The sequence below is a fragment of the Rhinolophus ferrumequinum genome, chromosome 20, assembly GCF_004115265.2.
Source record: "Rhinolophus ferrumequinum isolate MPI-CBG mRhiFer1 chromosome 20, mRhiFer1_v1.p, whole genome shotgun sequence".
In the NCBI taxonomy this organism is placed as follows: domain Eukaryota; kingdom Metazoa; phylum Chordata; class Mammalia; order Chiroptera; family Rhinolophidae; genus Rhinolophus; species Rhinolophus ferrumequinum.
The window spans coordinates 43,602,297-43,613,977 of record NC_046303.1 but is presented as its reverse complement, the minus strand read 5'-3'; the positions used below and the strand labels follow the sequence as shown (position 1 = coordinate 43,613,977).

At 35.0% G+C, this 11,681-nt stretch overlaps 1 protein-coding gene across 1 annotated transcript in view; it reads left to right on the top strand.

The window, feature by feature from the left end:
• Positions 1 to 3,506: 3,506 nt before the first annotated feature.
• Positions 3,507 to 11,681, top strand: part of CD36 (CD36 molecule) — a 56,106-nt gene continuing 47,931 nt past the window's right edge. The window contains exon 1 of the mRNA XM_033088184.1: positions 3,507 to 3,584. The gene's annotated coding sequence lies outside the window, so the exon portion shown is untranslated. The remainder of the gene's footprint in view (positions 3,585 to 11,681) is intronic.

Below are 11,681 nucleotides of genomic sequence, written 5' to 3'. Positions count from 1 at the left end.
CTCGTTTCAGCGCTGCATTGTTTAATACGGTATAGTCACTGGCCACAGGTGGCTATTGAGAACTTGAAATGGACATGGTCCACATTGAGATGTGCTATAAAATAAAATAAAAACCAGACTTCTGTGACTTTGTACCAAAAACACAAAATATCTCATTAATAATTGTATATTGATTGCAATTATAGTATTTATGATACTGGACTAAATAACATATACTATTAAAGTTAATGTCACTATTTACATTTTTAATGTGGCTACTGAACATTCCAAAAGTACATATAAAATGAGGCTCATGTTATACTTTCTGTTGGACAGTGCAGCTCGAGAATGATCGGATAAGGTCCTGACAAATTTCATTGTTTTCCCTCACCATTCCACCTCTCTGAAAAGGTAGCATCAAGTCTTTTCTCTAACTCCAGTCAGTTCCCCCAGAAAGGAATCTGGTAATCTCTTGCTTGCTAGAGTTCTGGAAGTGGCAGTAGAAAAGGAATCTGTATGTGCAGTTTCAGGTAAACTTATTTCATCATGGATCTATCTACCTCATATCCCAGGCTGTCTCCTATTTTTATGTGCAGAGTTATCTGGCTCAGTGATTCCAAAGAGGAAAACCCCACCTTTCGGCAGGTGAGAAAGGACAGTGGGCAGGTGCTGCAGACTATATGAGGAGAAGATCTAAGGATTAGGATTTCTAAAGATATTGTACGATTTAGACCCTGATTTCCATGGCACCCCTGCTGCTCGTCCATGGCCCTGAGATTATACAGCAGATTATTTTTGCTTTTTGTTGTCTTTCTGCTCTAGGCTTAGATGTTTAGAATCTGACACTCTAGGGACTGCTAAGCAATTATTTTAATTGCAGTTGCGCTCTAAATATTGACTTGTTTTCTGTCCTCTCTCATTTAAATCTTTGGTGTGTTCATGGTTTTATAAATTCTGTCTCATTTCAATGAGATTTCAGGTGCAAGTAAAAATGTATTTAATCTGCCACATTTAACCAGAGGTCTTAGTCATGATGTTAAACCTTCAAATTATCTTCTTTAATGCTTTTGGCCAGATGATGCTCAGACATTTAAGTCTCCTATAACCTGATCTAGAAACACTTCCCTCTACTTGTAGATAAGACCTTCATGTCAAACCAGACGTAGGTTGTTCACATGCCTTTTTTCAACCATACCAATTACAGTGCTAAATGCTTCATGTAATTGCTTAATTTGTCGAGAATCCCACTTCCTTCTACTTATTTATATTCAACTAATCTTCTATGGAAGATTAAGGATCTAAGAGTTCTGTGAACATATTCTTAGGATTTCAGTCCCCATTGATCTCTCTCTCAGCTAAACTTCTTTCATGTGTTTGTTTTCGACAGTTTGCAGTTTTTGTAATATGATAAAATAACAGAGTGAGGTATTAATTCAAATGGTTTTGTCCCTCCCACCATTTTCATTCTCTTTTCTGACTGCAAGATATGAAGTTGCAAATTGAGGAAGGACTTTTAGTGGAGACAAGAAACAGACATTAGGTCACCATTCAGGTTAATAAAGATTTGAAAAGCGGTTACAATCAACCTGAAATAGTTGTTCTCAACATAATCCCCAAATAAATCAAAGGGCCATAAATTTGGACAGAAGTGGCAACACAGGAGTTTAGATGCAAATAAATCCCAGAGAGCTACCATATTGGCCTGCCTCAGACTCATTCCTGAAGGGAAACTTTCTCTACTTTCACCCTATAGGCAAGTATGAGGATCTCAGAGCAGAGGTGCTGCTCAGAGAGAACAAGCCTCAGAAAACACTGCTTCAATCATGGCAGCAGAGCAGTGCAGTATCATGGGCTGTGTGCGGTATGTAGGCAGCTATGTTTATAAGCAGATTCCTGGAGCCCCTTGGACTCTCACACTGTGCTCAAGACCCCAGACGGTTGTGATAATAAACTGAGAAAAAGGGAGGCATCATCTGGAAAGTGATCATGGCTAGGACTAGGGAAAGCCATGGTCACGAGTTTAGCGAGAGTATGTTCTGTGATCTTCTATCCTCCTCTGAATGTAACACCTGCTCAGAAGAATATAATTGAGCTTTAACCTGAAATGACTGAGAAATGTGAAAAATGGAACATTTTTTAAAAGTGACTATATGAAATATGCTAGATCAGAAACAATGGATGCTCGAGGTAAAAATAAAATTTAGAAAAACAAACTTTTATTTTTGCATTCCTAAGTTTGTGACTGTGAAACTCATTTTCAGTAATATTCAACCATTCCCAAAGTTTTCAACTGTGATAGTTCCTTCTTGCCAAAATGACTGGACAATGCTTTCCAGGTTGTTCTAGATTAGTTAATTTTATATTTCACAGGCCCTTTATTGGGATAGACGATTCTGTTTGCTGGAGGGATGGAAACTTGGACTTGATTTGTATTTTGAACTTGGATTTGATTTTAAAGCCTTAACATTTAAAGCCATTTTCTTCCTTTAAAGAAACATCCACTTCTAGGTGATAGGAGATCCTGGAGCATTTCTATGGTCTTTATTTTCAGTTGACTATATATATACATGAACACGCATATGCAATTTGAGCAAATAATTGTGTTATAGAGATAGTCTGACCCCCCAGTATTTTTAAATGGCTGTTTTGGAGAAAAGCTAGCATTTTGGAAGCTGATATTTCTTAATATTTGTTATTTGACAAATACATACATGTCCCCCTATATACTGAGCTACTTTTATTGGAGTATTCTGTTACTTGCAGACAAAAGCATCCCAATCGACTCACCCACCCATAGCTCAGCACTCTTTGAGCAAGTTACTTAATTTCTCAATGCTTATACCTCTTAGTGCTTTGCTACTTTTGCCATTTGAACTATTGGCAAAACAATATTTCCCCAAATATTTCAAATGGTTGTTTAAAATAACAACCACCTCAGATAGTTGTTATGAAGATTAATTTAAATAATCCACATAAAGTTCTTAAAATGATGTGTGGCCTGCAGTAAAGACTCTCAGTGTTAATCATGCGTACGACACAATTTGAGTTTTTCAAACGATGTGCTTGTGATAATGTTATCATTTCAAAAACTAAGTACAAAGAGATATATTACACGGGATAAAAATGGTGATGCAACTATTTTAAAAGTCAGTCAACACACAACAAGCCTTCGTTTCCTGCCCTCCAATCAGATTCTGGAGATAATCTCAGTACATTTTAAAAATACTCACCAGAAATAGCTGTGATTCTACACAGCCTAAAGAAGGAAAGGCCATACGATACTGTTTTGTTAGTATTTATAATTAGATTTAAATAACTATTTCCCCAGTAGCCATTCTAGGAGGTTGCCCATATATCTGAACATTTATTTGCGGTTGAAATGTTGAAGTTCCGTGATGTTCAGGGGAAGAGGAGTCCATTCCCTGCCTCCGGGAACTTTGGGAGTTACCTATTTGACAAAGAAGAGCAAAGCTCTGTTCTTATTACCTAATCCAGTTGAGCAATAGGAAAAAGGGAGAGACTCCAGGACAAACTGCCCGACAGAGGCCAGAGCAAAAGTTACACACTGAGTCTGCTGTCCTCACGTTGTCTCTGCATCTGATAAGGTTAGTAGAGCCTGGAAATGAATATGACCAGAAATCATTATGCTTGGGTGCCCCTGTAGAGTAGATTTTAAAATAAGTGATAAGTAGAACTATCTAAAGACTTTGAAAGTGAAGGAAAGAAAGGAGGTTAAAGGAAAATCAGTACTTCCAAAAAGCCGACTCCTATGACACAGTGCTATGATATAGGTTATCCAGATTTTAAGAATGTTTTATGGTGAAAAATAGAAGAACCAATAAATTTTTATATAAAAATATTTTTCATCTAGGCTTTCAGATGGAAATAAATTTCACCTTGCTTTTATTTTATTTAAATAAGAACGCATTACTTAAGTCTCTGTCTTATTGTGAATTTGTATTTGTACAACTTCAGGTTTCATATTTCCTTAGGCCTCAGTATGAATGTTTGCTTTCTTTAACTCCTAACATTTCACAGTAAGATGATACGCCCTATCCATAGTAAGAGACATGCAAACCCACTAATATCTGCTTAAAATTTGTATTACTTAATAAGCAAACAACTCTGTAGCTGTCATAAACACTTACCTTTTGATATATTTAGTCTAACTAGTTTAGATTTAGAAATCATTAAAGTGCTTACAAAGTTATATATATACCTTTACTTTTAGTCTTCATGATTTTCAAATTGGTATCTTTTATAATAGTCAACATAAAGCCCTCATTTTCTAAGTTTAAATAAACCTTTCTTTATCTATAAAAATGCCAAATAACAAAACAAAGATATTTGTAAAACATATCCAGTATGTTTTTCTTTTTTTCAGCATTAATTAAAATTTTGTGCTTTAAAGCCAAATTTTTAGTTCTTACTTGTGCTTCTTTTTATAAGCAAAGTTATAATTTTTGGCAGTTTAATGTGAATTGTTACTAAATTCTAAAATGACACTGCATTCCCCCCCCCACGCCCCGCCGCAACAGTGCCTGAACATAGCAGGCACTCAAATAATTTACAATGAATTCTCTCTCATCTTATTTATTTTGACATTGCTGCAACAACTTTTTGTTTTCTTCCTTGAAGTCACTGATTTCTGGTAGAAATCGCTGTATCTTTTTAAAGATGGAGAAATATCCTCTGCTTTTACCCCTTCTTTGTGTTGGCTAATACAAGGTGATTGATCTCAGACTGACGCTTGAGGAAGGAGCTAGACTATCGGTGTGGTCCTCTGTGAAGCTTGTCATCTCTCTTTCTAAAACCTCCCCCCTCTGTAAGTCCTTCACTGCACCATAAACCTTTCACTACACCACCTATTGTCCTATTTTATAATAATTTTTCTATATGTCTGTTTAACCATCACGCCGTGAAGTTAGGTTTTTATTTATTGTATTTATTTTCATAATCTCTGGATCCAGAAATATTTGGTACCAAAGAAGGATAGTTTATTAAATAATTGTGTGAATAAATTTGTTGTTTTAACTATAATTTGTATATAAAAGTAATGGAAATAATTCTAAAACATCAAAATAGTATAGCAAATTGTTTCTGCTGAGAGATTTACGTTGACCAAAGGTAAGGATTTAGATATGAGCAAGAAAATGCTTGTACTTAACCATGTATCCTTGTGTCCTCTTACCATTATTTGATATTACTTGTCTCCTGGATTCATAAACTCAAGGTCACCTATTTCATACTAACTCTGGAAATCTTATCATTTATCTAATTTTCCCTCTGTCAGTTATATCCTCTGTAATAATGTGGTTGACAACACCTCACTCTAGAATTTTTTGCTGACTTAAATAATAAACCATGGTATTATGTTAAGAGATATTTGTCTTCTTCTTTCTCCTTTCCTAGAACTTTTCAAGTTGTTCCACACGACGGGGAAGTAATAGAATATATTAATAAAATAGACATATTTCACTTTTATATGTAATAATTCAAATAATTTACATCAGTAATATTTAAAATAAAATAAAATTTGAAAAGTCAAAAGAGCACTGGAACCAGATAGTTTTTAACAAATAACTTTAGTAACAGTATATGGAATCAAAAAGAGGTATAACTTACTCCAGTTCTCTAGGAAATCAATATTAAACTGACTAGCATTGTTGAAGAGGAACAGAAGGTTAATGACTTACACAAACAATTAAAACAGTGCTTCAGCAAATATCAGTCCTGAACCTGGGAAAAGATATGTGAAAAGAGGTAAAAAGTGGAGAGAACACAAATATAATGAGAAAAAGAAAGAAGTATTCTAGTTGCGGATTATTTGTTTTTGATTTTTTAATAGCCATTAGAGCAACGTAGCACAAGAATTTCCAGCTCCCTGGATCTCTAAAGCCTCATCAGTTAAGGGATCAGGACTTGCTGATGCCTAAGATTCCTTCAATTTCTGCAATATAAGGGTCATGCACAAGAGAGGAAAAAATGTACCATACATAGAAGTGGGTGAAAGGTCTTTGAACTAAGAGTCACAGCTATTTATATCTGAATAAATGTGGATGTCTTATGAGCCCAACTGACTTGGTGGTTTTCTGCCTTGAATCTTTCTGTGGAATTGTCCTGTGTGTCAGAGCTACATCTCTAGTATGTGAGCTCCTCAAAAGTAAGTGTCGCTACACTGTCCAAGCCAAAGCGGGCTCATACTGTTACTGGGTTATCTTAGTAAATAATGGTAGCCTTAGTAACTAACAATGGGCGAGTGACAGATCTTCTCCCCAGCATAGTTACAGTGAAAGCCCTCTCTGGTTGGCATCTGACTCAGTGGCAAACAGGACCCTAACCTGTGCCCTGAGTCCATGAAGTTCGGCTGCCTGTCCTTTTAGGTGTCTCAGTAGTTCTTGCCTGGAAGATTCGTCAGAGGCACACACAGAACATGCTCACTGTGGAATTCAGCTAACTACACAGGCATTGCTGGGCAACCAGGAGGGCCCTGAAATCCAGAGCTAGACGATGGGCCGTTTCGGAACTGAGCCTTAGGCAACTGGGTTTGGTGTGTTTTTACAGCCTGTGATGTCAGGGTAAGGAGTTAGCCAGTAGTAGTTCTAGCCAATTCATAAATCTTTGAAAGCATTAATTTCACCAATGAAAACCTCATTGTTACATTTATTATGCAAATGTCTAGATTTTAGGAGATAAAGAGAACTAAATTATAGACTTTGATTACATTCTAAGTAAATAGCTCTGGAATGAGTGTTCACAACTAGGGTAGCTGCCCACTTTGAGAAGGTAGATTAAAAGTACTCAGTACTCATATATTTTATATGGAAGTAATTTGAAGTACATTACAGAAAATGTCACAATAGGGGTCATGCTTTCATCCTCTTTGTGGTAGTTCTGGGAACACAGTGCCACATATTCATAAGAAATCTTCATTAAATATGTGTGTGTAAGAGGATGCATGTCATTAACATTCATCCCCAAAGAATTATCACCTTAAATGATATGGGGGGAAAATATATATATATGTATATATATATATTTTTGTCTAATTTAGTGTATACTGTAATGGCTTGATTTGTTTTTAGTGTTGTCTTTATTTTTGTTTTAATGCTTTTTATTCTTATGAGTTGCATATATAATACTATACCTACCAAATACTGCTATTTTCTCTTATATAGTAAAAGAATGCTGTAGCTATTGCAAATCTGAACTTGTTCATTTTGCAAGGCCCTGCCCAAAGTTGTTCTGATCTCCAGCTTTGCACAGTGAGAATATTCACTGATGCATTTTGTTCCTTATCCTAAACACGGGTGTGCATGTGGTTATGTGGTTCCTGTGAGGACTGTACAGTCCTATAACTAAGACACAGGAAGAAAAAGTCAAGGGACTTGCTATGAGAAAATAACTAGGGATATCCCTGGAGAGGGAGCTGCTTCTGTGTTCTTTTAAACGTCACAGAATAATTGTTTTTTTTTTTTTTTTTTTTTAAAAAAAAAGAAGGAACCAGAGTGAAGAACAGCTCATTTACAAGCTGGAGAGCTTGGCAAACACCTGCTGCAGGGTTTACTTTGGTTTAGGAATCCCACTGCCTCACTGGAGTGTCAATCAAAATTCCACAGCCATTCTTGGCTACTTGGAAGTGGGACTGACTGATGTACAACAGTATTTGACCCAGCACTTGGGGCAAACAACCAGAGTCATCAGTATTAATCCCGTTGTCTTCCAACCAGCATTTTGAAAGTGCGTTAACAGTGGTGGCCTTGCAGTTTTTCATCGGACTTCTAACTGGTAATTATGAGTATGTAATCATTGTAAAGTTATCTGGCCTAGCAATGTAGGACTCAAGACCGATTCTGCAATGCTAGAATCTTTTACTTTGATCTGATTTTTGCTTTGTTTCTGTTCAGTTTAAGCTGTACTTGCATTTTTCTCTTCTCTCAGGAAGTAGAGTATATGAGATATTATAGACATTCAGACACCCTGTCCCAAGCTTTTGGATAAAAAGTTGTATCTAAAAGAAAATGGAAGGAGTTGGTCTGGTGTAATAACTTTACTATGATCTTATCAGTAATAACTACAATAGTAAGTGATAAGAATACATTAACAAATACTAGAAATTATCTAAACTCATACATACATTTATATACATTCAACAATAGAGATAGGTGTATCTTAATAGAACTACATACTGAAAGTGTAAATTCATGTGCAGTCATCTTTCATTCTTAAGAATGTATTTGCTCAGGAAGATTGCTAATTTGTAGATGGCCACTTTTTACCTGAAGATGCACTTATAATAAATATCATTATGTAATTTTTGGGCTCTCTTATATTCAGATTGTAAAGCAGAGTGATTGTCTTCCCAATCTTGGAGAAAGAAGAATCTACCTCCCCCACTTCTAACAGACAACAGTAACCAGTGGCCATCACAGGCAGTTTCTACTGCTGGCATTCCTGGAATGGCTCTAGTCAACAGGTCAACAGGTGGCTACTGTGTCCTGTCTGAGAGGTTACTTTGCAACTTTATATTACCGCCAGGTTAGAGAACTCCGTCATCATATTGTATAGCTGCTTTGAGTTCCCGAATCTTTGATGCAATAGCTAACAGGATATAGGAAATAACATTAAAAAATTAACCATTAAGTGAAAGCCAGTTTTCAGTTTGCAAATCATTCCTCTGGTGGTTTTCTTGGTAAGAACTAGCTACATAAAATAACGGGAGCATAGAAAACCAGAGACAGAATTAGGTAAAATTTTACTGATTCCAGACACTCACTTTACTGGTCACATATGACTATTTCTGGTAATGACATTTTATTACTGGACTGTAATAAATTTTATTACAACACTGTGATACAATATTCTGTAGGAACAAACACTATTTATATGCCTTAACTTTATTTCTTTGTGATTATCTTAAATAGTTGGAAACTGAGCCTAGTGAATTAAAAGAATATATCGGAGGCAATGTTTTGCCTCAGTGGGTATTGTGTGAAGATAGGAAAATGAAGAAGAAAATGCCTTTAACACAGACAGGGGCCCTTGAAAATGTTAACACAACCTTATTCAAGGAATACTTCATAACCTTGCTTACACTTCAGACCTATATAATTCTATTTGATATTTGGGTGGTTAATGTAGTTATTTAAGCATCTAGATAAGTCATAATTAAATATTTCAATACCAGATCACAAGCAATTACTGCTTTACAATTATGCATCATCTAATTATAAATACTTAGAAAAAAATTGAAATGACATGCTGTGTAGTAATGCTACTAAACATATATATTTTTATATAAAAGGCAAGGGCTTTATGAATGTCAAAATTATGTAAATGACTTTGTCGTTAGTGAGTTGGATTATGTGTTGCATCTTGTTTATTCATTCAACAACAATTTGTCTGCCCAACACATAGATACTGACCATTTCTGCACCTAATTCCATCCACTTAGCACTTTGAGTAGTCAATTATTTCCCCAGTACAAATATTATTATTTAACAAATTAAATGGGTATCAAAACAGGACATTTCATAGGGGCCACTGCTCTATTGGGTAATCAGGAAATCCTCCTTTGAGTTTAGTACCACAGATTTTCATATTTCTCACTTAAGGATGATGAAAGATCAGTGGACTCCTAAGTATCTGAAGTCTGTGGAGTCTTAGGTTGCTTAGAAACTCAGTTACTGTGACTTACTATGGCAACCCAATTTATCAGTGAATACAAAACTCACTTAGCTGGCATTGTGCCAGATCTCCATATTTTGCTGGTAAGAATATTCAGACCAGTTTTTCTATCATGTTAGTATTTTTATTATTTACACAAACTAAATAATATTTACCAGATTTTGAAAATTGTAATTTATAGTTTATAATAGATAGCAACTATGTGAAAATTAAGCTTAAATTCACAATGTTATTTTAATTATTTCAAATTTATTATGTTTGCTGGTTACTATCCTATTGTCCAAACATATATATGTATATATATGTGTGTGTGTGTGTGTGTGTGTATATATATATGTGGAGATATAAACATATATACATATATATGTATATATATTGCATTAAATTAAAAGCATAAGAAACCAAGACTAGTATTATATATAAAATCTATGTGGTAATAAAAAGGGTCTTAAATTTGACTTCTATAAATAGTTCTAAACAAATAATCCATCCATATATGTATATGTAGTATATTTTAATGATATTTCCATTTTACATTAACTCCTTATTCACATATAAATATATTTAAAGGTGTTACCATAATTATTTCTCCTTAAAATCTTATGCCTTAAGTAATATGCATCTAATCTGACACACACATATATTAATTTATTTGAAAAACTCGTGTTTACAATAACGGAAAAGACATAAGGGGACCTACTCTCATCCTCAATTTGAGGATTTCCTCGCTAAAATACATTTCCAACTAGTTACATATTCCTCACTATATAAACTGTAATCTCTTTACCGCTTCAGAGGCAGGCATTGTATTTCTCTTATCTCCTTACTGCTTCCCACTCTTGTATGTTGATCACAGTCAGCAGCAGAGGCAAAGCCGGCAGCCTCTCCTGAGACAGGAACACGCCACGGTTCTGGTTACTGTCCTTTTCTCCAGGGTTTTGGCATTGATGCATTTTGTTTTGATATTAAGAGTTCATCATATTTAAGTTTCTCTTGGGAGACATGAAAAGAATCAGTCTGACTGAGGTTTTCATGGCACAGGAATACATTTTGAGATTTTCCATTTTTCTTTATATTTCATTCATTTCTACGGAATTCTCCAATTTTACAATTCTTTTTAACCCTCTAGTGTGTCAATTCAACTGAGCAATGCCCATGTTAATGAGGGTGTGTCTCAAATGGAAACAAGTACAAAGACAGACCCTAAACCGATTCTCTTGAATTAACGGCCACCAGGACAGAGACGCCAGTTCCCAGAGTCCTTGTGTCAGGCTACAGTGGCGTCCTTAACAGAGGTATATGTTGTAGCCAGATAAAGTCCCACTGTTTATTAACAAAATAAATGAGCAGTACGGGACAAATCCACTAAGCAACCCAAAGGAATCAAATTATTAGCAAGGGAATCACACATTATTGTCTATAAAGAGAGTAGTAGATTGATGTAAAAAAATTAGACGGTAGAGTATAACATTCAAGATACTTGGAAAGAATTTTTAATAGACAAAATAATCCAATACAACCACTTACTAATGCTCTACATTTAATATCTAATCATGCTTTTTGGTGTGATTATTTTAAGACTTATTTTAGAAGTCTTCATTTTGATATATTTATTCCTGGCAAAGGACACATAAACACAATTGGCACATTAGATCATTTTAAATGTTTGGGAAAAGCTTATTTGCAGGAGTAGGTCATTCATCCTTGTATTGGATTTATTCAATAAATGTCACTGGAATGAAAAGAGTACTAAAGCTCTTTAAAAGAATATTTTCTAATGTAGAAGAATCAGACTACCTGTTTAATACCTTAAGATTTTTGCTTAAATCTAGACTACATCTGTTCTTTATTCCATTACGTTCCTGATGTCTACTAAACACTAAAAAAAAAATGCACATCTGGAAAATAGCCAGTCCTTTTAAACTTGGTAACAGATAACTTGGAGAAGTCAAGTTACTTCCTCCCCTAACAAAGTATTTAACATACCCATGTCTCTCTTTTTATGTGATTATACC